The sequence below is a fragment of the Eurosta solidaginis genome, chromosome X, assembly GCF_040869045.1.
Source record: "Eurosta solidaginis isolate ZX-2024a chromosome X, ASM4086904v1, whole genome shotgun sequence".
Lineage (NCBI taxonomy): Eukaryota > Metazoa > Arthropoda > Insecta > Diptera > Tephritidae > Eurosta > Eurosta solidaginis.
The window spans coordinates 151,716,267-151,743,349 of NC_090324.1; the positions used below are offsets into that span (position 1 = coordinate 151,716,267).

The 27,083-nt window shown below is 40.5% G+C and overlaps 1 protein-coding gene and 2 pseudogenes across 17 annotated transcripts in view; 1 reads left to right on the forward strand and 2 right to left on the reverse strand.

Annotated features, from left to right (window-relative positions):
- Positions 1-27,083, forward strand: part of rho-5 (rhomboid-5) — a 1,371,034-nt gene that overhangs the window by 82,784 nt on the left and 1,261,167 nt on the right. The gene's annotated exons all lie outside the window — the stretch shown is intronic.
- LOC137235194 (trifunctional purine biosynthetic protein adenosine-3-like) lies at positions 33-11,158 on the reverse strand (annotated as a pseudogene).
- Positions 11,490-18,142, reverse strand: LOC137235195 (trifunctional purine biosynthetic protein adenosine-3-like; annotated as a pseudogene).

The window sequence follows — 27,083 nt, forward strand, 5'->3', positions numbered from 1 at the left end:
CCAAATTCCAAAATGCCACATGACCATTAGTACTAGCGATACTCGACCCCAATCTTGTTTGAATTCATAAGCAACTCATCGAATTTAAAATTAAGCACAACAATTGTGCCATCTTGATGCCCCACAGCAGCGACATCCAGTGCAGGTGCAGGTTCAATACAAGTGACTTTGTTACCCCACCCAGCCAACGTGCATACCAAATCCACTTTGTACTCCATTAGAATGCGACTCACTTCTGCGTCGAAGTCTTCACGTTTTGCATATAACTTATGCGATACCACATATGCAGGTATTCCAGCTTTTTGCGCGTTCAATACCCATAATATCGGGCCTATTCGATATAACTAATACCAAATCGGCATGCACACCCTGCCATGTATCACGACAAGCATCGATGGGTGCTTGTAAATTGCTACCAGTGCCAGATATGAGAACTGCAACACGTTTGCGTGGGTTACTTTGTAATTATTGTACAAGTTGTAAACAACGTTTGAAACTTTTTGCAACAATTTGAGGTTCGTCGGGATTACCGCGTTTATAAACCACCCCCACAAGTGTAGCACGTTCACTATATTTAAGTTCCGCTAAAATGGTGTTCTCATGCTCGGGTGCAATTACTAAAATAATACCCAAACACAATTATATGTACGGGGCGTGTGTTACATTGCCTTGCTCGGCCAGCCAAGTGAAAACTGGTGATATATTCCATGCTGCGCCATCTAATTTTACATCTGGGTTTTTTGTAATACGCGTGGTATATTTTCTGCTAGACCACCACCGGTAATATGTGCTAACGCTTTTACATGACCTCGTTGTATAAGCGGTAAAAGTGCTGTGACATAAATGCGTGTTGGGATGAGGAATTCTTCGCCGAAAGTGCGATTACTAAATGATGCTTTATCTTGAAAAGTGACGCCTGCACGTTACATGATGTGTGGAATGTCGCTGTAAGTGGACGTGTTTTTGTGGCGCTGCGGTGAATCGTTGTATATTGAGTGATTTCCTAGTGTTTTGCATAAACTAAGCAAGTATAAATTAAAACAACAGCTTTTCGTTGACCTGCTGAGAATATTTTAACATTACCCGCATTATTTTCGTGGTTTTTGTCGGCTTTTATTTTCATCTTCAACAAACTTTAATAAATATGTCACAAAAAAGAGCTCTCCGCGGTGCCCCTCCGCAATTGCTAACCCCAGGGCAAAAGCGAACTAAATTAATGAGCAGTCCATCAACAATGAGTTTGTTTGAGAGGCTGGAAATAATGGAAAATAAGATAGAAACATTCATGGAGAACATAATCGCGAAAATAACTGAAAGTGAAGAGCGCGTTATGAAAAGAATACATGAAGTTGCTGAAGAGCTATGTAATCTAAAAACGAAAGTCATGAATATTGATGAGAGGGTTACGGCATTGGAAGGATGCTATGGCGAAAACAGTGAGCGAAGTAAAAACATAAACAATCTTTGCAAAAGTGTCGATGATTTAGAAAATACATTGGTGTCTAGCGACGTTGTTGTGTATGGAATACCGCAACTTACTGATGAGAACCTACCTTCATTGTTCTCTCAACTATGCAAAGCAATTAAAGTGGCCCCACTCACTATCCGCTCATGTTTTAGAATACGCAGCAAAAGCAAAAACAGTACCAATAGCAGAAACCCTCCTCCTATAATTTTTAAACTAAATTTGCCACACGACCGCTCTCTCTTATTCAAGGCAAACGCTAGTTTATTTCAAACAAATAACAAATCATTGACTCTGCGTGACATTGGGATCGATGCTGATGGAAAATTGTATGTGCGCGAATGTCTTACCAAAAAGAATCGAGAATTAATGCAGTATGCTACACGATTGAAGAGACAAAAACATTTGGTGAGTGCATTTACAATTCGTGGGCATATTTATGTACAAGAGCATCGCACCAGTGAAGCAGTAAAGGTTCTGAATCGCGAAAACTTCGATAGCATTGCAGCCGCTGCATGAGCCATAAATATGTCTTCATATGTATTTTGTTATGATTAAGAAAATATTATTAATATCCAATGCTTATTCTCTTAAGAAATACTTTGATCGCCTCTCTTTTTGCCCTGTTCCCATTGTATATTCTTCCTTTCTTTCCCATTCTATATTTGTAACTAAACGTTTGCAAGCATCTGTTGTATTTTGTTGGTCTGATTAACATCAGTGAGAGCACTAAACAAGATAATCTAAAACTTGCGCTTCAATTAACATGTGAGTACAACAGAGGTTTTAATATCTGTCACTTTAACTCTCGTAGCTTAACAGTCGCTAAGCTCGAATATCTAAATTATATTTTTCATGATGTTAAAATGGACGTGATATGCGTAACAGAATCTTGGTTCAAGGTTGGTATGAAAGACTTAATGTATACGTTGTGTGATTACTCTTTGATAAGAAATGATCGATCCACTGGTAACAGAGGTGGCGGCATAGCCATCTGTTTTAAACCTTACTTGCAATGTAAAGTTATACATGCATCAGGCTGTACAGATCTAGTTGAGAGTATTTTTGTAGAATTTTATGATAATGTTCAAAAATGTTTAGTTGTTTGCATCTACAACCCCCATAACAGCAATGACCTTACCATGGTTTTCAATAAAATATCCGAATTGTCAATGCACTATGTACATGTCCTAATCTGTGGCGATTTTAATGTAGATATATTATCTGATAGTAATAGATCCAGGAACTTGCTATGTAAATTTAACTCTGTTTGTATTACCATTGTTAACAAATACGCTTCACGTTTCGCGCCTCAATGCAGACCAAGTATGCTGGATCTCTTTGGTGTAAGTGGCACTAGAAATATAATGCATATTGACCAATTTCCTTTAGCTGGAATTTCTGACCACGAGTTAATCTTGTTATCTTACGATGTTGAGTTCAGCAAAACTAAAAATGCTGTGAAACTTATGTATAGGGATTTTAAAAAAATAAATATGAATGCTCTCCAGCATGAAAGTTTCGCAATGGACTGGAATTACTGCTATCTTCTTCCGCATATTGAAGATAAGCTATCTTATTTCGTAATGCTGATGAATTATTTATATGAAAAGTATGTTCCTATTTCCGCTACCAATGCAATTGACAATAAAAAGCCTTGGTTCAATAATAGAATATTACAGCTTATCAAAAACCGTAATAATGCTTATAAATATTGGAAGCGTAACCCTACTACTGAGCGGTGGAGAGAATACAAAAAATTAAGAAACAAATTAACAACTGATTTGCGTCAAGCCAAAATAAATTATCTCAAAACCAAATTTAATGATAACGTTCCTTCAAAAATTCTGTGGAAAAATTTAAAATCGTTGGGAGTTCGTCCGAAGGCTGATAAAACTTGCGTTATTGATGCAAATTTAATGAACTCGTATTTCATAGGAATAAATAGAGGGCATGACCATGTTTCAAAATTTGTTGTGGATCAGAGCTTAGAATACAACCACTCTAATAAATTAGCATTTGTTTCAGGCACTGAAGATGAGATCGCCAAGTGTGTAGACAACATCAAGTCGAATGCTGTGGGTGTGGATAGACTTAGTCTACGCTTTTTAAAATTAATATTGCCCTCTGCACTCCCCTCTCTTACACATCTCATAAACTTTGCCATAACCTCATCTACGTTTCCAAACCAATGGAAAGTAGCAAACATTGTCCCTATATCCAAGAGCAAAAACTATGACTGCCCTCAAAATTATAGGCCTATAAGTATTTTACCAGCTTTATCGAAAGTGTTTGAAAGGTTTATTGCTAATCAAATAACATCTCACCTGAGCAAGTATAGCCTGCTGGCTGACAGTCATTCTGGTTTTAGAGCTGGTCACAGCTGTTCCACAGCCATGCTCAAAGTAATGGATGATATTCGCCCCAGTCTCGATGGCAAGTTACTTACATTTTTAATTCTTTTAGATTTTTCTAAAGCTTTTGATACTGTCAATCACGATATATTACTTTTGAAGCTGAAACATTATTTCGGTTTTGACTCAACTTCAATTAAGCTTATTGGAAGTTACCTCTCGAGTAGGCAACAACAAGTTCAGTGTGGTGAAGTAATTTCTGAACGTAGTAAAATTCCCTCAGGGGTACCGCAAGGATCAATCTTGGGTCCTATACTATTTACAACTTTTATCAACGACATCGTTCATTGCTGTCAAAATTCGTCAATACATTTATATGCTGACGATACTCAGGTTTATTTTTCACGCCCAATAGGACTTGGGGAAGATCTTGTCTTAAGGCTAAACGAAGATCTTGATAAAATATCAGTTTGGGCAGAAACAAATGGCCTTTGCCTGAATGCGGAAAAAACACAGGTCCTGCCAATATCGCACGATTCGGTTGATCTAACTGCGCTATCACCCATAGTTCTCGATGGAAATATATTACAGTATCAATCCGTCGTTACTAGTCACGGCTTTAAAGTCAACACCCGCTTAACATGTACACACCACATTTCCTGTAGTATATCAAAAATGTACAATACTTTAAGAAACCTGTGGCATACCTGTTTTTGCCTACCTCATAACATAAAACTTAAATTAGTTAAGGCTCTGATTGTGCCTCAAATAAGATATTTTGAAAATGTGTATGGAGATTTAGACTGCGAATCTAAAAATAAACTAAGTTTGACTATTAACAACGTGGCAAGATTCATCTATTGATAGTTTGACCACATTTCACCATACTAAAAAATATACTTGGATTTAGCATAGAAGTCTATCTAAATGTCCGAAATGTTTTGTGTTTATATAAAATAATTAAATTTCAACAACCTAGATATCTTTATGAGAAACTAAAATTTGTACAATCTTCGCGAACTCACAACTTCGTAGTCCCTAGGCATAGCACAGTAGCGGCTTCTAGATTATTCTTTGTTAGTGCTGTGAAATTGTGGAATTCTCTACCTATTACAATAAAATGCATTAAGTCATATGGATGCTTCAAAACGGCAGTAACAGATCTCTTCAAACACTAACCCTCCCCTCCTCCTGTTTCAACCTACCTACCTACAACGCCTGTGTCGTATTGTCTAGAACTAATGTTAGCTTAAGCTTAAATTTAAGAAGAAAAATTGTAATTAACCTCGTGAATATGTGCAATGAAAGACTCCAAGTCTCAATGTACTTTGAGATAAATAAATAATAATAATAATAATGGCATGTACCAAACTAAATCCATTGCTGTGTACGCTTGAGGACGGTAGACCGATGAGTACGTCGCCCTCGCGTATATCATCGGTACGTGGCTGTAGGCGATGATATTCGGCGATGCCTAGTGAGAAGCCAGCAAGATCATAGGCATCGGAGGGATAAAGCAAGGGCACTTCGGTAATATGTGTCTCAAATAAACTGCTGCCCGCCTGTGATGCTCCTTCAATTATTCCACTTGTTATTGTTGCCGCCATTTCCTCCACCAAGTCACCGCATGCATAGTAGCTTGAAAAAGTTAACGGTTCAGCACCATTACACAAAATATCTTTTACGCACATCGCCACCAAGTCGATACCCACAGTTCCATTACGCTCAGTCTGCTGTGCAATCTTTGTTTTAGCACCCACACCATCTGTGCCCAACACAAGTAAGGGATCCTTATACAAAGTTGGTATGGGCGTTAAACGTCTACCTAATTTTGCGGTATAAGATTCATTTCGCTGCTGCATCATTGCTGTATCGCACAGCTCCAATGCCAAATTGCGTTGATTTCGTTCATCCAATTTACGTGTATTTCGTTCTGATAGGCCACCAAAATGATCAGCTAATTTTTGCAAACCTTCCACAAAATTACGCACTTCAATTTGATGCTTTTGATGACAAATCTGTAGCTTGCCTTTCAATACACCAAATACCTTAGCACCTGATCCTTAATGCTTTTTCCAAACAGTACATTTTTTTGGTACAATCAATACCAAACCAATACCGTAGTTAAGATTATCTAAAAGAGTTTGTGTACTTAAACGTAGCTTTCCGGCCAACCAACCGTAAATGGGGGGTATTTTGAGATCACCCAAATCTAGAGAGATTTCATGATCCGGTGGTATAATACGTTGCACATCTGGCAGTAAGCCCGTAGTAATGTGTGATATGGCTTTAATTTCGCATTCCCTTAAGAGCGCGAGTATTTCATTAACATAAATTGGTGATGGTTCACATAGTTCTTGAACTATTGTTTTACTGCCACTGCTAAATTCGCACTTCTCTGACAAATCAATGTCTGCCATTTCTAGCTGTTTCAGCAAAGCATGAAAGCCTGCACAATGTAGGCTGGAACATAAGTGGTGCCCACTACTTAATCTTCACTTTCTCCCGATTTTGCGTTTCGAATGCAAAACTACTATACAAGATTATGTCGAAAAATAAAAAAAACCCTCTCCTGCCGCGGTTGCGGGTGACTCAACACTTTTGCAACGTTCTTAGCACGGAGTACCCAATTTCAATTTTAGGTGCAACGCAACAACCAAAATATATTTATATTAATGCGTTTTGTATTCTTCAACTCTTGACAAGGGCAATTTTTCGATCAATAATCAGCTGAAATGAAACAAAAGAATAAGCAATTGAAACATTTTTACAAAATTGTAAAAAGGGAACGATACCGGCATACTTACCCATCACACGTTCTTCTTCATAATGAAAACTCATTCAAAAATGTCTGTATACTCAATGAATGAATGACATTTTGAATGAACGAAACAAGGTTGCCACTCGATGACACTTGCTCTTTTCGGTTCTTACGCAGTAAGCTCATTGCGCGCGATCCAAAGGGGATCACAACTCGGATCCATGAGATCCAACACACCCGAGTGTTAGCACGTGAACAAAAATCAGAATACATATAAATAAACGCGAAAATATAGACCGAACTAAAAAGTTGCTTTGGTTTCAAGTTTTTTTCAGCCCAAACTTAAAGATGGAAAAGCTAATTGGAGATTACGATACAACTTTCAAGATTAATAAAATAATTAAAGGAAGCTTCAGAAATTTTTACGAAATAGTAATTCAACAACTAAACTTTATGAAAAAAACGCACAAAAAAATTTAAACTTCCAGAAGTAATTATCACAGTTCAGGTCGCGTCAGCACTCAAACGTGAATGTCCTTAAATACTTCCGCGACATGAACATTAGGTATCGTTACGCTGCCAAATTGTCAGCACCGCACAGCTGTCTCACTCCAATGAGTGGAAGAGTTAGCAGCTGACAGCTCTACAAATTACCACACTCGATAGTGTAGGCTATCCCCGCCAGGGTTGTGTTGAAATCAACAAACACACCACAATTTGTGATTCTCACACAGAATGGCCAAAATCAACACAAAGAGTGTTCCAAGGCAGCGAATAAGGGCCACTTTACATCTGTCGCATATTTATTTGCACGACGTCGCTTAAACGACAATCTCATTCACCAGCTCTGAATTAAAAAGAGAGAGGATTTACCGTGATATAGCGTATATTACCGCGTATTTCCTGCATTAGGCAAACGCCAAAAAATATAATTTGTCTTTGGTCTATATTCAATAATTTTTTAATTTTTATTTTTCACCATTTTGAGGGCTTTCAATATTAGAATTTCATTCTGATGAGAATATTTACCAAAACTAAAGATACCTTTAGGCGTATCTCAATAAAATTATATTAAATATAACAGTGGTTCAACAACTACAAACACATCATTATATCGGCAGAATAACTTAATAAGATTATTCGTTCCACATAACCCTTTATCCCGAGTACGCCAACCACAATCTCAGCCAATTAAGCTCCTAGTACCTGCTCATAAGCCACCCAACCTAAGGGCATCTACGAATGTTCCACTAACAATTTGATATTCCAGAATTACTGGATTGTTCCATAAACGCGCCAAGACGGAGGCACGCGGTAACACATTCAGCGTCCCATGCCGGCTATGTGAAAAATCGCACAGTATAAGGCTCTGCCCGATTTACCGGGGCATGACGAACATGATTCGACTAAAGTCGATTATAGATTTGAGACTCTGAACAAATTGCTTATCGCCATTCCGCCAACGGACAACGCGGGGATGGTGGGGAGACACGTCCTTTCCCCCCATCGCACCGCTCTACCAGGGGGCGCCGTGGCGGCGCGGAACCGCGTCCGTCCCGCTCGTCAAGACGCTCAGCTGGTAGGGCGATACCGTACACCGCTCGTGCCCAAGTAACCACGCTCGCGCGCCAAACAACAACCCCAGCCGGCTTCATAACGGGACGCCTCCGGGAGGCGCCTCTAGCAACGACCATTACACGCGCATTTGTAGCCATAGCTCCAACGGCGGTCGTTCGGATAGCAGCAGGAGGAAAGCTCCACGCAGTGAGCGCCCTCATCGATCCGTGCGCTCCGAATTCCATCATTGATGCCAACCTCGCAAAGGACCTCGGATTAGAGCGTACCGGCACATCCTATCAAGTGAAGTGCACGTTTGTTCTGCGAGGGAAATACGGGGTAACGGGAGCAGTGACGACCCAGGCCGCAGTGGTGGCACGATATTCACGGCTTAGTCCGACAGCAACTCTGGACCCATCGGTAGCCACGCCATTCCAATTTATGAAGCTGGCGGATTCAGCTTTCCACCGGTCTACACCTGTCCGGCTCACACTGGGTGCCGATGTCTACGCCAGCTTAATGATTAGCGGCACACCACCGTCGAACGTAGGGCTGCTGACCCAAGCCACCATATTCGGGTTGGTAGTGTCTGAAGCCCACAAGCAATAATCAGGCATCTGTCCATTCCATAAGTAAAGTGAACTAAAATCAACCCATGTCTATTTCGACTAACATCTCTTTATTCACAGGAATCCCACGAAGCGTCTGGCGTCGGTCGAATTATGTATCCTGTTCATAATATTTTTCTTCCATACGCATTTACTGCAGGGTCTAAATTTAAGTTGAGACTCGTTAATTTTAAGTTGAGATTCGTTTGGGACTTGGTTGTTGGGGGCGTTACGGTCATTTCGAGGTTGCTCGCCGCAAGGGGGCCTGCATGTTTAGGCCACAAGCCTAAATATGGTGGTGCACCCTCGTATGGCTTTACTTTTCTTTTCATTTCTTCATATCGGTTTATACCGATAACCGTTTACCCCGCCTGATAATAGTTAAGTCTAGGATTCGGCGGTGGCCGCGAACTAAAGTGGTTTTACCTCTTTCACTTCTTTTGCGAACGTTTAAGAAACCGCCAGCAGCCAAGTCACCGAAAGTAAGTAATTTTACTCAAAATTATAAAATTCATTTTATACACTTCCGTAAACTCAAATCCTAAATTCATATTAATTGGATTAACTCTGAATTGGCATTCACTTTCACTTCAATAAACATTATTGTGTACTTTTTATAACGAATTCGTTTGTGTATTTTCTTTTCTTTTCTCCCCACCATTATTACGAGCGCCCCCTATCTGTGGTCTTGCCGCCGTAACAGGAAGGTTAAATATATACGCGTATCAATTGAAAGGTGTATTCATAAGCTAGTTTATGGTTGTAAACATTTCTAAATCTGCGTACTAGTTTTGGAGATATTTCGACTTAAAACAACAATAGTTTGACCTTTTGAAGTGAAATAGCCTGCAAAGTTTTTCTTTGCATTAACAAAGAAATACATATTTCGTTGGTATAAACACAAAATGTTCTATAGGGTCCCCTATTTGTGACAAATGCTGTACTTTTACCATATATTGCTTTAGAATATCACTTGTATATTTATAACAGATATAAATATAGATAGTGAATGTTTATTATATTCAGAGCGCTTTGGACACAGAGTATATTAACTTTGATTGGGTAACGGTTGGTTGTACAGGTATAAAGAAATCGAGATAGATATATACTTCCATAAATCAAGAGGATGCCGCATGTCAAAGGGTTACGTCTGCCTCTTTGTATGCTTTGCAACCAAGGCTATTCACTTGGAAGCCACTAGTGACCTCAGTACTGCCGCATTCCTGGCAGCTTTCAATAGGTTTGTTGCTCGGCGAGGATGTCCAAAGAATATCTACTCCGACAACGGAACCAATTTTGTCGGAGCCTCCAGAGCCCTCCGCTCAGAACTCAAAGCTTTCCTGGCGGACACCCGCAATCAAACTCTATCCGAATACTGTCAGCAAAACCTGACATGGCATTTCATACCACCAGGAGCTCCTCACATGGGCGGACTATGGGAGGCAGGGGTCAAAAGCTTCAACAACCACTTCAAGAATATCGCTTTAGATCACAAATCAACCCTTGAAGATTTCAGCACCCTACTTTGTCGAATTGAGTCCTGTCTCAATTCTCGATCGTTAAGCCACTCCTACAACGAGCCGTCTAACTTGGAGCCACTTACTCCAGGACATTTCCTCGGGCACCCATTAGCTCCACCGGAGATCGACGTCAGCGAGAATCGCGCTTCACTCGTCAATCGATGGGAGAAACTTAAGGCGCTGCATCAAACCTTCTGCAAACGGTGGAAAGCTGGGTATCTCATCGAATTGCAGAAGCGCGTTAAGTGGAAGCATCCACAATCAAACCTCAAACAGGGGGACCTAGTCGTCATTAAAGAGGATAATCTGCCCCCTAACGAATGGAGACTAGGTCGGATAGCCAACCTTCACTATGGCCCCGATAACCGAGTTCGAGTCGTCGAACTGGATACGGCAAGGGGAAAACCACCAGGCCAATCACGAAATTAGTCCTACTACCACCCTCCAGTGAGGGTGAGGGAGACTCATAAATCCCCAAACCCAGCTATCGTTCACCCAGACCGAGGCCAACCAATCCCCTAACCCAGCTCTCGTTCACCCAGAACGAGGCCAACCAATTCCTTAACCCACCTCTCGTTCACCACGAACGAGGCCAAAAGAAGCCTAAAGCAGATAAACTATCTGCCACCGCATACCCCCCTTTTTAATGTTTGGCACATTACGGCCACAACGCTGGTGCTTAACAACAATAAGAGCAGCTACCTATTCACAATTCAAAGATTTCTCCCACTCAGTGACACCTACTAAAGCAACAACAACTTGCAAAAACGCGTCTCTTGTGCTTATTAAAATCTAAAAAGTATTTTTTTCAAAAAAAAAAATAGCAGTCCGTGCAATTCATAATAATGCATGCAATCTCACCTGACAGCATAATAGTAATTAAAATATTTCATTTGAGGAATTATGTTGACATCTGGCAATTAGCATTTTAGCCAATTGTTGATCCGAATGGAAATTCAGATATAACAGCACCCAAATCTGTCCAATTGCCATCGTCATCTAAAGCAGCATTTCCCATGTTCTTGCATGCACATGGCCGTTCTAATTGTGTCATCATGTGCCTGCAGCTGTCCTGCTATCTATAAGTTATTAAAAAACAAAATCATCAATATACGTCGAGCAACGATAGTACTGCACAGCCAGCATTACCTTTCTGTCTTCCAAATTCCAAAATACCACATGACCATTAGTACTAGCGATACTCGACCCCAATCTTGTTTGAATTCATAAGCAACTCATCGAATTTAAAATTAAGCACAACAATTGTGCCATCTTGATGCCCCACAGCAGCGACATCCAGTGCAGGTGCTCTTCACGTTTTGCATATAACTTATGCGATACCACATATGCAGGTATTCCAGCTTTTTGCGCGTTCAATACCCATAATATCGGGCCTATTCGATATAAATAATACCAAATCGGCATGCACACCCTGCCATGTATCACGACAAGCATCGATGGGTGCTTGTAAATTGCTACCAGTGCCAGATATGAGAACTGCAACACGTTTGCGTGGGTTACTTTGTAATTATTGTACAAGTTGTAAACAACGTTTGAAACTTTTTGCAACAATTTGAGGTTCGTCGGGATTACCGCGTTTATAAACCACCCCCACAAGTGTAGCACGTTCACTATATTTAAGTTCCGCTAAAATGGTGTTCTCATGCTCGGGTGCAATTACTAAAATAATACCCAAACACAATTATATGTACGGGGCGTGTGTTACATTGCCTTGCTCGGCCAGCCAAGTGAAAACTGGTGATATATTCCATGCTGCGCCATCTAATTTTACATCTGGGTTTTTTGTAATACGCGTGGTATATTTTCTGCTAGACCACCACCGGTAATATGTGCTAAGGCTTTTATATGATCTCGTTGTATTAGCGGTAAAAGTGCTGTGACATAAATGCGTGTTGGGATGAGGAATTCTTCGCCGAAAGTGCGATTACTAAATGATGCTTTATCTTGAAAAGTGACGCCTGCACGTTACATGATGTGTGGAATGTCGCTGTAAGTGGACGTGTTTTTGTGGCGCTGCGGTGAATCGTTGTATATTGAGTGATTTCCTAGTGTTTTGCATAAACTAAGCAAGTATAAATTAAAACAACAGCTTTTCGTTGACCTGCTGAGAATATTTTAACATTACCCGCATTATTTTCGTGGTTTTTGTCGGCTTTTATTTTCATCTTCAACAAACTTTAATAAATATGTCACAAAAAAGAGCTCTCCGCGGTGCCCCTCCGCAATTGCTAACCCCAGGGCAAAAGCGAACTAAATTAATGAGCAGTCCATCAACAATGAGTTTGTTTGAGAGGCTGGAAATAATGGAAAATAAGATAGAAACATTCATAGAGAACATAATCGCGAAAATAACTGAAAGTGAAGAGCGCGTTATGAAAAGAATACATGAAGTTGCTGAAGAGCTATGTAATCTAAAAACGAAAGTCATGAATATTGATGAGAGGGTTACGGCATTGGAAGGATGCTATGGCGAAAACAGTGAGCGAAGTAAAAACATAAACAATCTTTGCAAAAGTGTCGATGATGTAGAAAATACATTGGTGTCTAGCGACGTTGTTGTGTATGGAATACCGCAACTTACTGATGAGAACCTACCTGCATTGTTCTCTCAACTATGCAAAGCAATTAAAGTGGCCCCACTCACTATCCGCTCATGTTTTAGAATACGCAGCAAAAGCAAAAACAGTACCAATAGCAGAAACCCTCCTCCTATAATTTTTAAACTAAATTTGCCACACGACCGCTCTCTCTTATTCAAGGCAAACGCTAGTTTATTTCAAACAAATAACAAATCATTGACTCTGCGTGACATTGGGATCGATGCTGATGGAAAATTGTATGTGCGCGAATGTCTTACCAAAAAGAATCGAGAATTAATGCAGTATGCTACACGATTGAAGAGACAAAAACATTTGGTGAGTGCATTTGCAATTCGTGGGCATATTTATGTACAAGAGCATCGCACCAGTGAAGCAGTAAAGGTTCTGAATCGCGAAAACTTCGATAGCATTGCAGCCGCTGCATGAGCCATAAATATGTCATCATATGTATTTTGTTATGATTAAGAAAATATTATTAATATCCAATGCTTATTCTCTTAAGAAATACTTTGATCGCCTCTCTTTTTGCCCTGTTCCCATTGTATATTCTTCCTTTCTTTCCCATTCTATATTTGTAACTAAACGTTTGCAAGCATCTGTTGTATTTTGTTGGTCTGATTAACATCAGTGAGAGCACTAAACAAGATAATCTAAAACTTGCGCTTCAATTAACATGTGAGTACAACAGAGGTTTTAATATCTGTCACTTTAACTCTCGTAGCTTAACAGTCGCTAAGCTCGAATATCTAAATTATATTTTTCATGATGTTAAAATGGACGTGATATGCGTAACAGAATCTTGGTTCAAGGTTGGTATGAAAGACTTAATGTATACGTTGTGTGATTACTCTTTGATAAGAAATGATCGATCCACTGGTAACAGAGGTGGCGGCATAGCCATCTGTTTTAAACCTTACTTGCAATGTAAAGTTATACATGCATCAGGCTGTACAGATCTAGTTGAGAGTATTTTTGTAGAATTTTATGATAATGTTCAAAAATGTTTAGTTGTTTGCATCTACAACCCCCATAACAGCAATGACCTTACCATGGTTTTCAATAAAATATCCGAATTGTCAATGCACTATGTACATGTCCTAATCTGTGGCGATTTTAATGTAGATATATTATCTGATAGTAATAGATCCAGGAACTTGCTATGTAAATTTAACTCTGTTGGTATTACCATTGTTAACAAATACGCTTCACGTTTCGCGCCTCAATGCAGACCAAGTATGCTGGATCTCTTTGGTGTAAGTGGCACTAGAAATATAATGCATATTGACCAATTTCCTTTAGCTGGAATTTCTGACCACGAGTTAATCTTGTTATCTTACGATGTTGAGTTCAGCAAAACTAAAAATGCTGTGAAACTTATGTATAGGGATTTTAAAAAAATAAATATGAATGCTCTCCAGCATGAAAGTTTCGCAATGGACTGGAATTACTGCTATCTTCTTCCGCATATTGAAGATAAGCTATCTTATTTCGTAATGCTGATGAATTATTTATATGAAAAGTATGTTCCTATTTCCGCTACCAATGCAATTGACAATAAAAAGCCTTGGTTCAATAATAGAATATTACAGCTTATCAAAAACCGTAATAATGCTTATAAATATTGGAAGCGTAACCCTACTACTGAGCGGTGGAGAGAATACAAAAAATTAAGAAACAAATTAACAACTGATTTGCGTCAAGCCAAAATAAATTATCTCAAAACCAAATTTAATGATAACGTTCCTTCAAAAATTCTGTGGAAAAATTTAAAATCGTTGGAAGTTCGTCCGAAGGCTGATAAAACTTGCGTTATTGATGCAAATTTAATGAACTCGTATTTCATAGGAATAAATAGAGGGCATGACCATGTTTCAAAATTTGTTGTGGATCAGAGCTTAGAATACAACCACTCTAATAAATTAGCATTTGTTTCAGGCACTGAAGATGAGATCGCCAAGTGTGTAGACAACATCAAGTCGAATGCTGTGGGTGTGGATGGACTTAGTCTACGCTTTTTAAAATTAATATTGCCCTCTGCACTCCCCTCTCTTACACATCTCATAAACTTTGCCATAACCTCATCTACGTTTCCAAACCAATGGAAAGTAGCAAACATTGTCCCTATAGCCAAGAGCAAAAACTATGACTGCCCTCAAAATTATAGGCCTATAAGTATTTTACCAGCTTTATCGAAAGTGTTTGAAAGGTTTATTGCTAATCAAATAACATCTCACCTGAGCAAGTATAGCCTGCTGGCTGACAGTCAATCTGGTTTTAGAGCTGGTCACAGCTGTTCCACAGCCATGCTCAAAGTAATGGATGATATTCGCCCCAGTCTCGATGGCAAATTACTTACATTTTTAATTCTTTTAGATTTTTCTAAAGCTTTTGATACTGTCAATCACGATATATTACTTTTGAAGCTGAAACATTATTTCGGTTTTGACTCAACTTCAATTAAGCTTATTGGAAGTTACCTCTCGAGTAGGCAACAACAAGTTCAGTGTGGTGAAGTAATTTCTGAACGTAGTAAAATTCCCTCAGGGGTACCTCAAGGATCAATCTTGGGTCCTATACTATTTACAACTTTTATCAACGACATCGTTCATTGCTGTCAAAATTCGTCAATACATTTATATGCTGACGATACTCAGATTTATTTTTCACGCCCAATAGGACTTGGGGAAGATCTTGTCTTTAGGCTAAACGAAGATCTTGATAAAATATCAGTTTGGGCAGAAACAAATGGCCTTTGCCTGAATGCGGAAAAAACACAGGTCCTGCCAATATCGCACGATTGGGTTGATCTAACTGCGCTATCACCCATAGTTCTCGATGGAAATATATTACAGTATCAATCCGTCGTTACTAGTCTCGGCTTTAAAGTCAACACCCGCTTAACATGTACACACCACATTTCCTGTAGTATATCAAAAATGTACAATACTTTAAGAAACCTGTGGCATACCTGTTTTTGCCTACCTCATAACATAAAACTTAAATTAGTTAAGGCTCTGATTGTGCCTCAAATAAGATATTTTGAAAATGTGTATGGAGATTTAGACTGCGAATCTAAAAATAAACTAAGTTTGACTATTAACAACGTGGCAAGATTCATCTATTGTAAAAGATAGTTTGACCACATTTCACCATACTAAAAAATATACTTGGATTTAGCATAGAAGTCTATCTAAATGTCCGAAATGTTTTGTGTTTATATAAAATAATTAAATTTCAACAACCTAGATATCTTTATGAGAAACTAAAATTTGTACAATCTTCGCGAACTCACAACTTCGTAGTCCCTAGGCATAGCACAGTAGCGGCTTCTAGATTATTCTTTGTTAGTGCTGTGAAATTGTGGAATTCTCTACCTATTACAATAAAATGCATTAAGTCATATGGATGCTTCAAAACGGCAGTAACAGATCTCTTCAAACACTAACCCTCCCCTCCTCCTGTTTCAACCTACCTACCTACAACGCCTGTGTCGTATTGTCTAGAACTAATGTTAGCTTAAGCTTAAATTTAAGAAGAAAAATTGTAATTAACCTCGTGAATATGTGCAATGAAAGACTCCAAGTCTCAATGTACTTTGAGATAAATAAATAATAATAATAATAATGGCATGTACCAAACTAAATCCATTGCTGTGTACGCTTGAGGACGGTAGACCGATGAGTACGTCGCCCTCGCGTATATCATCGGTACGTGGCTGTAGGCGATGATATTCGGCGATGCCTAGTGAGAAGCCAGCAAGATCATAGGCATCGGAGGGATAAAGCAAGGGCACTTCGGTAATATGTGTCTCAAATAAACTGCTGCCCGCCTGTGATGCTCCTTCAATTATTCCACTTGTTATTGTTGCCGCCATTTCCTCCACCAAGTCACCGCATGCATAGTAGCTTGAAAAAGTTAACGGTTCAGCACCATTACACAAAATATCTTTCACGCACATAGCCACCAAGTCGATACCCATAGTTCCATTACGCTCAGTCTGCTGTGCAATCTTTGTTTTAGCACCCACACCATCTGTGCCCAACACAAGTAAGGGATCCTTATACAAAGTTGGTATGGGCGTTAAACGTCTACCTAATTTTGCAGTATAAGATTCATTTCGCTGCTGCATCATTGCTGTATCGCACAGCTCCAATGCCAAATTGCGTTGATTTCGTTCATCCAATTTACGTGTATTTCACTCTGATAGGCCACCAAAATGATCAGCTAATTTTTGCAAACCTTCCACAAAATTACGCACTTCAATTTGATGCTTTTGATGACAAGTCTGTAGCTTACCTTTCAATACACCAAATACTTTAGCACCTGATCCTAAATGCTTTTTCCAAACAGTATATTTTTTTGGTACAATCTATACCAAACCAATACCGCAGTTAAGATTATCTAAAAGAGTTTGTGTACTTAAACGTAGCTTTCCGGCCAACCAACCGTAAATGGGGGGTATTTTGAGATCACCAAAATCTAGAGAGATTTCATGATCCGGTGGTATAATACGTTGCACATCTGGCAGTAAGCCCGTAGTAATGTGTGATATGGCTTTAATTTCGCATTCCCTTAAGAGCGCGAGTATTTCATTAACATAAATTGGTGATGGTTCACATAGTTCTTGACCTAATGTTTTACTGCCACTGCAAAATTCGCACTTCTTTGACAAATCAATGTCTGCAATTTCTAGCTGTTTCAGCAAAGCATGAAAGCCTGCACAATGTAGGCTGGAACATAAGTGGTGCCCACTACTTAATCTTCACTTTCTCCCGATTTTGCGTTTCGAATGCAAAATTGCTATACAAGATACTGTCGAAAAATGAAAAAAACCCTCTCCTGCCGCGCTTGCGGGTGACTCAACACTTTTGCAACGTTCTTAGCACGGCGTACCCAATTTCAATTTTAGGTGCAACGCAACAACCAAAATATATTTATATTAATGCGTTTTGTATTCTTCAACTCTTGACAAGGGCAATTTTTCCATCAATAATCAGCTGAAATGAAACAAAAGAATAAGCAATTGAAACATTTTTACAAAATTATAAAAAGGGAACGATACCGGCATACTTACCCATCACACGTTTTTCTTCATAATGAAAACTCATTCAAAAATGTCTGTATACTAATTTCCATGAATGAATGACATTTTGAATGAACGAATTAAGGTTGCCACTCGATGACACTTGCTCTTTTCGGTTCTTACGCAGTAAGCTCATTGCGCGCGATCCAAAGGGGATCACAACTCGGATCCATTAGATCCAACACACCCGAGTGTTAGCACGTGAACAAATATCAGAATACATATAAATAAACGCGAAAATATAGACCGAACTAAAAAGTCGCGCTCTGGTTTGTTTATCATGGGCTTCCTTTTATCAAAAACAAAAAAAAAAACATGAAAAAATAAACAAAATAGTTATTTTCCTTAAATCAGTTTCCAATATTATTTTCTTTAGGAAAAGCTAAGCTTTCTTCTAAACTCAAACTAAGCTTTAGACTGTTTCTTAAACTGTAAAGAAATAACTTTCGAATTATATAAGACCGTGAAATTTCCAAGCCTATTCAAGTTTTTTGTCAGCCCAAACTTAAAGATGGAAAAGCTAATTGGAGATTACGATACAAATTTCAAGATTAATAAAATAATTAAAGGAAGCTTCAGAAATTTTCACGAAATAGTAATTCAACAAATAAACTTTATGAAAAAAACGCAAAAAAAAAAAAATTAAAACTTCCAGAAGTAATTATCACAGTTCAGGTCGCGTCAGCACTCAAACGTGAATGTCCTTAAATACTTCCGCGACATGAACATTAGGTATCGTTACGCTGCCAAATTGGCAGCACCGCACAGTTGTCTCACTCCAATGAGTGGAAGAGTTAGCAGCTGACAGCTCTACAAATTACCACACTCGATAGTGTAGGCTATCCCCTCCAGGGTTGTGTTGAAATCAACAAACACATCACAATTTGTGATTCTTACACAGAATGGCCAAAATCAACACAAAGAGTGTTCCAGGGCAGCGAATAAGGGTCACTTTACATCTGTCGCATATTTATTTGCACGACGTCGCTTAAACGACAATCTCATTCACCAGCTCTGAATTACAAAGAGAGAGTGAATACACATGGGTTTACCGTGATATAGCGTATATTATCGCGTATTGCCTGCATTAGGCAAACGGCAAAAAATATAGTTTGTCTTTAGTCTATATTCAAAAATTTTTTAATTTTTATTTTTCACCATTTTGATGGCTTTCAATATTAGAATTTTATTCTGATGAGAATATTTACCAAAACTAAAGATACCTTTAGGCGTATCTCAATAATATTATATTAAATATAACAGTGGTTTCAACAACTACAAACACATCATTATATCGGCAGAATAACTTAATAAGATTATTCGTTCCACATAACCCTTTATCCCGAGTACGCCAACCACAATCTCAGCCAATTAAGCTCCTAGTACCTGCTCATAAGCCACCCAACCTAAGGGCGTCTACGAATGTTCTACTAACAATTTGATATTCCAGAATGACTGGATTGTTCCATAAATGCGCCAAGACGGAGGCACGCGGCAACACATTCAGCGTCCCATGCCGGCTATGTGAAAAATCGCACAGCATAAGGCTCTGTTCGATTTACCGGAGCATGACAAACATAGATCGACTAAAGTCGATTATAGATTTGAGATACTGAACAAATTGCTTATCGCCATTCCACCAACGGACAACGCGGGGATGGCGGGGAGACACTTCCTTTCCCCCTATCGCACCGCTCTACCAGGGGCCGCCGTGGCGGCGCGGAACCGCGTCCTTCCCGCTCGTCAAGACGGTCAGTTGGTAGGGCGACCCCGTACACCACTCGTGCCAAGTAACCACGCTCGCTTGCCAAACAACAACCCCAGCCGGCTTCATAACGGGATGCCTCCGGGAGGCGCCTCTAGCAACGCAGCAGGAGGGAAGCTCCACGCAGTACGCGCCCTCATCGATCCGTGCGCTCCGAATTCCATCATTGATGCCAGCCTCGCAAAGGACCTCGGGTTAGAGCGTACCGGCACGTCCTATCACGTGAAGTGCACGCTTGTTCTGCGAGGGAAATACGGGGTAACAGGAGCAGTGACGACCCAGGCCGCAGTGGTGGCACGATATTCACGGCTTAGTCCGACAGCAAATCTGGACCCATCGGTAGCCACGCCATTCCAATTTATGAAGCTGGCGGATCCAGCTTTCCACCGGTCTACACCTGTCCGGCTCACACTGGGTGCCGATTTCTACGCCAGCCTAATGATTAGCGGCACACCACCGTCGAACGTAGGCGGGCTGCTGAGCCAAGCCCCCATATTCGGGTTGGTAGTGTCTGAAGCCCACAAGCAATAATCAGGCATCTGTCCATTCCATAAATAAAGTGCACTAAAATCAACCCATGTCTATTTCGACTAACATCTCTTTATTCACAGGAATCCCACGAAGAAGCTTCTGGCGTCGGTCGAATTATGTATCCTGTTCATAATATTTTTCTTCCATACGCATTTACTGCAGGGTCTAAATTTAAGTTGAGACTCGTTAATTTTAAGTTGAGATTCGTTTGGGACTTGGTTGTTGGGGGCGTTACGGTCATTTCGAGGTTGCTCGCAGCAAGAGGGCCTGCATGTTTAGGCCACAAGCCTAAATATGGTTCTGCACCCTCGTATGGCTTTACTTTTCTTTTCATTTCTTCATATCGGTTTATACCGATAACCGTTTACCCCGCCTGATAATAGTTAAGTCCAGGATTCGGCGGTGGCCGCGAACTAAAGTGGTTTTACCTCTTTCACTTCTTTTGCGAACGTTTAAGAAACCGCCAGCAGCCAAGTCACCGAAGGTAAGTTATTTTACTCAAAATTATAAAATTCATTTTATACACCTTCCGTAAACTCAAATCCTAAATTCATATTAATTGGATTAACTCTGAATTTGCATTCACTTTCACTTCAATAAACATTATTGTGTACTTTTTATAACGAATTCGTTTGTGTATTTTCTTTTCTTTTCTCCACACCATTATTACGAGCGCGCCCTATCTGTGGTCTTGCCGCCGTAACAGGAAGGTTAAATATATACGCATATCAATTGAAAGGTGTATTCATAAGCTAGTTTATGGTTGTAAACATTTCTAAATCTGCGTACTAGTTTTGGAGATATTTCGACTTAAAACAACAATAGTTTGACCTTTTGAAGTGAAATAGCCTGCAAAGTTTTTCTTTGCATTTACAAAGAAATACATATTTCGTTGGTATAAACACAAAATTTTCTAAAGGGTCTCCTATCTGTGACAAATTCTGTACTTTTACCATATATTGCTTTAGAATATCGCTTGTATATTTACAGATATAAATATAAATAGTGAATGTTTATTATATTCAGAGCGCTTTGCACACAGAGTATATTAACTTTGATTGGGTAACGGTTGGTTGTACAGGTATAAAGGAATCGAGATAGATAGGATAGGTTAGGCGGTAGCTGCCCTGATAAGGATAGCTCACTTGGACAACACGAAGGTCCGTTGTGATACCACATACACCAAAAATAACGGTGACCTAGATCCAGCTACTTAGAGAATCGTTGGGTAGCAACGATAAAGCTCCGAATGATACCGATCTCAACTTTGGATATATCCTCGGGAGATCCAAGTGAGTCGCGACCGAAGTACTTTCGCCTAATTCTGGCAAAAGCTGGACAATCAAGCATAAGGTGATTTGGTGATTCCACCTCATCATCCTCCATACAGCTGCAGCAGGATGGAGTTTCCAGTATATTGAGACGTACCGCATGGATACCCATGGGACAGTGCCCTGTCAAAACCCCAATGACCATTGATAGGTGAGCCTTAGTGAACCCAATTATTTCAGCAGACCTCCTACCATCCACTTTCGGCCAGAAAGATCTTGCTACCCTGCAAGACGTGGTATCCGGCCAACGTTTGCTGAGCTGATTCGAGGCCCAGCTATGGAGGAGCTATCCACAGGTGGCCAGCGGGATCCCGAAGTCCCTACAGCCATCTTCATCCGGTTCAGTTGTACCGATGCGGGCTAAGAGATCCGCTTGACAGTTATCCAGGATATCACTATGGCCCGGGACCCAGATAATCTTAATTGTAAAATAATTCGATGCAATCGCAAGCGAGGTCAGGCACTCCCAGACCACCCTCGATCGCACTGTAGTTGAGCTCAAGGCCTTGATAGCCGATTGGCTATCAGAGTAGATGTTAAATTCCCTAACCGTGGTAGCACTGGATAGCATTCCATCCACCGCATCCTTAATCGCAGCAATTTCCGCTTGGAATACTCTGCAGTGATCAGCCAACTTAAACTTGCGGCTTAAATTTAGCTCTTGACAAAAGACCCCCCCACCAACCTTTCCATCCAGCTTTGACCCATCCGTGAACAAGTTAACCGGTCCCATGCCCCAGATAATTCCTCTTCCCCAATCCTCTCTCTCTGGAATAACTGGGGTGAAGGTTGTATAGGGAGCTGTTGTCGGCATACAGTAGTCCGTTCTGTCCGGGATGAAGTCGAAACTGGTAAGAAGGCTAGAGTGTCCGCGGTCAGAAAGTCTATATCCCATATCACGCAGCCTGACCAACGACCTTGCCGCGGCCGCCTTTCCCGCAATATCTACTGGGTATATGTTCAGCATGACGTTCAGTGCCAAGGTAGGCGTTGTTCTGAGAGCGGCACTGATACCGATCAGCGCCGTCCGTTGCACTGACACTAACATTTTGGAGGTGCTCGCCGTGTCCAGTGCTTTCCACCAGACCAGCACCCCATATAGCACAATCGGTTTGACCACCATCTCATAAAGCCAGTGTACTATTCTTGGCGAGAGTCCCCATCTCTTTCCGATAGCTCCTCTGCAGCAGTACAAGGCAATGGCGGCCTTCCTGGCCCGATCTTCCACATTGGGTCTCCAGGACAGTTTCTTGTCCAAAACAATCCCCAAATATTTAACCCTATCAGAAAGTACCAACGGTACCCCTCCAATCGAGGGAGTTCTGAAATCGGGCACCTTATATCTTCTTGTGAAAAGGACCAATTCCGTTTTTCCCGGGTTGACCGCCAATCCACATGATTCAGCCCACCTAGCCACAGTATCCAGGTAGCCCTGAAGAACATCGCGCAGGGCGCCCAGAAATTTGCCTCTGACTAGGATAGCGAGGTCATCTGCATAGGCAACCACCCGACAACCATTGGCTTCCAGCTCCACAAGAAGCTCGTTGACTACCACAACCCAGAGGAGAGGAGATAGGACACCCCCCTGTGGCGTGCCCCTGCACACCTTCCTCTTAATTATGGCCCCTCCCCACTCCGCTGCGACAATTCTGCCGCATAGAAGTTTGCTAATAAATTCAACCAGAGCCGCCTCGACTCCTAAACCCACCAGAGCTCTTTCGATTGACCCCGGTAAGACATTGTTAAAAGCTCCCTCGATGTCTAGAAAGGCACCCAGAGCATACTCTTTGTGTTCTAGGGACCCCTCTATTTGCTTTACAATCGAATGGAGAGCCGTTTCCGTCGATCTGCCCTTGCAGTACGCATGTTGTGAAGCCGACAGTAACCCCCGAGGTATCCTTTCCCGTAGGTACAGGTCAATCAACCGCTCAAACGTCTTAAGAAGAAACGACGAGAGACTGATTGGCCTGAAATCCTTAGGTGATACATGAGAGCTTCTGCCGGCCTTCGGAATGAAAATAACCCTAACCGTGTGCCAAGACTTCGGGATATAGTTAAGCCTGAGGCAGTTAGTATATATGATGGCCAACCAGCGGCAGGAAATCCCCAAAGACCTTTGAAGCTGCGCAGGAATGATTCCATCCGGGCCCGGAGACTTATAGGGCTTGAACGACCCTATAGCCCAGGTTATCTGACTTTCCCGTATTGGAATGGCAGGCACTTCTGCATGGCCAACGACCGCCGACCATGCAGGCGAAGATCCCTGCGCAACTGGGACATCGGGAAAATGATTGTCCAGTAAAAGCCTTAGGGACTCCTCGCTACTCATCGACCAGTCCCCACCATCATCTCTCAGATACCCCAGAGGAGCGGGGTTCCTAGAGAGTATTTTTCTAAATCTCGCGGATTCATTGCAGCCTTCTACGTTTTCGCAGAAGCTTTGCCATGCATCTCGCTTGGCTATCCTTATTTCATATTTATAAATCCCCAGACTCACCTTATAGAGCTCCCAGTCGGAGGGTAATTTACTCCTCCTGGCTCTGTTGAAGAGCCGCCGAATGGACGCTCTTAGGTCGTCAAGAGAATCCGACCACCAGGGCGGCTTGCCCTTCCCCCTGTAAGTTTTCAATGGGCAGGACAGCTGAAAGGCGCTATTGCTTGCCGAGGTGAAGTTTTCCACCAGAACGTCTATCTCAGATTCGGACAGGCCCGAACTAATGATAGGCACCGCAGGCAGTAGCTCTCCCAGCTTCCTACAATACAAGTCCCAGTTAGTACTTTTAGGGTTCCTAAAAGATATTTTACCGGGACGTTCTTCGTTCACTGAGAACTGAATATATCGGTGATCAGAGAAGGAGTGCTCGTTGAGAACCCTCCATCCAGATATCCGACCTTCCAGTTCTCTACTAACCAGGGTGAGGTCCAGGACCTCCTCCCTTAACGCAGTAATAAAAGTCGGGTCATTCCCCCTATTACATATACAAAGTCCCTCATCTACAATAAAAGTAAATAAAGACTCACCTCTAGTGTTGGTATCCGAGCTTCCCCAAATGCTATGATGGGCATTTGCATCGGCACCGATGATCACGCCAACACCTCTCCGCCTTGCTTCAGCGGTGATTTCACCCAGTATCGCAGGTGGTGGTCCCACTACGTCCCCGTGGGGCATGAACGCTGAGACCACCCACATTTCATTACTTCCTCGCTCGAGGCAGACCGTGGTTACGTCAGCATTGCTGAAATTAGAGAGAATAAAAGCTTTAATCTCTTTTTTAACAAGCACACAGGATCTAGGCCTACGTGCCTCCCCATGCACCAAGGTGTTGAATCGAGATAGATATAGACTTCCATATATCAAAATCAGCAGTATCGAAAAAAAATTTGATTGAGCCATGTCCGTTCGTCTGTCCGTCCGTCCGTCTGTCCATTAACACGATAGCTTGAGTAAATATTGAGATATCTTCACCAAATTTGATACACGAGCTTATCTGGACCCAGAATAGATTGGTATTGAAAATGAGCGAAATCGGATGATAACCACGCCCACTTTTTATATATATAACATTTTGGAAAACACAATAAACTTGATTATTTAGTAAATAATACACCTAGAATGTTGAAATTTGACGTGTGGACTGATATTGAGACTCTTGATAAAAATCTGAAAAACATTTTTAAAATGGGCGTGGCACCGCCCACTTGTGATAAACTCCATTTTACAAATATTATTAATCATAAATCTAAAACCTTTAAATTCGGCAGAGAGATTGCCTTTAATATATGGAATGCTTTGAAGAAAAATTAACGAAATCGGTTAAGGACTACGCTACTTTTATATAAAAGATTTTTAAAAGGGTCTTGGACGAATAAAATAAGTTGTATCTTCGCAAAAAAGAGCTTTGTATCAATAGAATTTTACTTTCTAAATTGAATTATAACATTAAATTGGAAAATACTAAAATTTTTGAAAATGGGTGTGGCACCGCTCCTTTTATGACTAAGCATTTTCTATGTTTTAGGAGCCATAACTCGAAGAAAAATTAACGGATCGTAATAAAATTGGGTACACAAATTTTTCCTATAAAATAAAATAAATGCTTTTGCTTTTCCTTACAAATTGGCCGGACGGGACCTACATGTTTTATGCCGACCCCGAACGGCATCTACAAGGCAGATGAGTTTTCACTCAGAGCTTTTGATGGCAGAAATATACCCGGAGCACTTGCCAAACACTGCCGAGGAGCGACCCTGCTTAGAAAAACTTTCTTCTAATTGAAAAACCTTATTTCTAAAATTTTGATGTTGCTTTGCCCGGGGTGTGAACCCAGGGCATACGGTGTGGTAGGCGGAGCACGCTACATGATGGCCGAATTATCCCTTTAGCAGGAAATATTTCTAGAAAAAATGGACGAGATCGGTTAAAGACCACGCCCACTTTTATATAAACGATTTTTAAAAGGGTCGTAGAAGAAAATAATAAGCTATATCTTAGCGAAAAAAAGCTTTGTATCAATAGAATTTTACTTTCTAAATTGAATTATAACATTAAATTAGAAAATACTAAAATTTTTGAAAATGGGTGTGGCACCGCTCCTTTTATGACTAAGCAATTTCTATGTTTCGGGAGCCATAACTCGAAGAAAAATAAAGATCGTAATAAAATTTGGTACACAAATTTTCCCTATGGCATGAAATATTTCTAGAAAAAATGGACGAGATCGGTTAACCCCCACGCCCACTTTATGACTAAGCAATTTTCTATGTTTCGGGAGCCATAACTCGAAGAAAAATTAACATATCGTAATGAAATTGTGTACAAATATTTTCCTTATAGCATAAAATATTTCTAGTAAAAATGGACGGGATCGATTAAAGACCACGGTAACTTATATATAAAACAAATTTAAAAAGGTCGTAGACTATAATAATAAGCTATAACTGTTACGGTCTGCTGCTACGGTCTACGGCTACGATCCACTTGGGAGCGTGTTCACGCGAACACACCTAGTGCTGTGGCGAAAGTTGCGATACAAAAGTATCGAAAACAAGAAAAAAAGATGGAAAAATCGGCATCGAAAAAAAAAATTTTTATTGTTTAATTCTTGCGAAAATATATATGATAATTGTAACCATTGTAAAATTTAAACAATCGTTAATGTAATCACAACAAAACTTAACTACTCTGGAATTACCCCCTTTATTTTTGTAAGATGAATTATAAATAAATTGTATTTAAAATGGGAGTGCTGACTTCCTTATTTGTTTAGAAGGCACTTAGGGCATACAGGTAAGGGGCCACCGAAAATTAGGTGCGTCGGTGGCCATGGTTTTTGAGGGTGGGCTAAGCACCGGGCGTCGCAACAACACCCGCGGCGCCCCTCTGTATATTCGGCCCATTTCTTTTTCATTTTACTTTTCAGCTTTTTTTGTTGCAATTTTATTTTGCAGCAGTTTTTTTTTTAATTTGATTTTCAGCGTTAATAACCG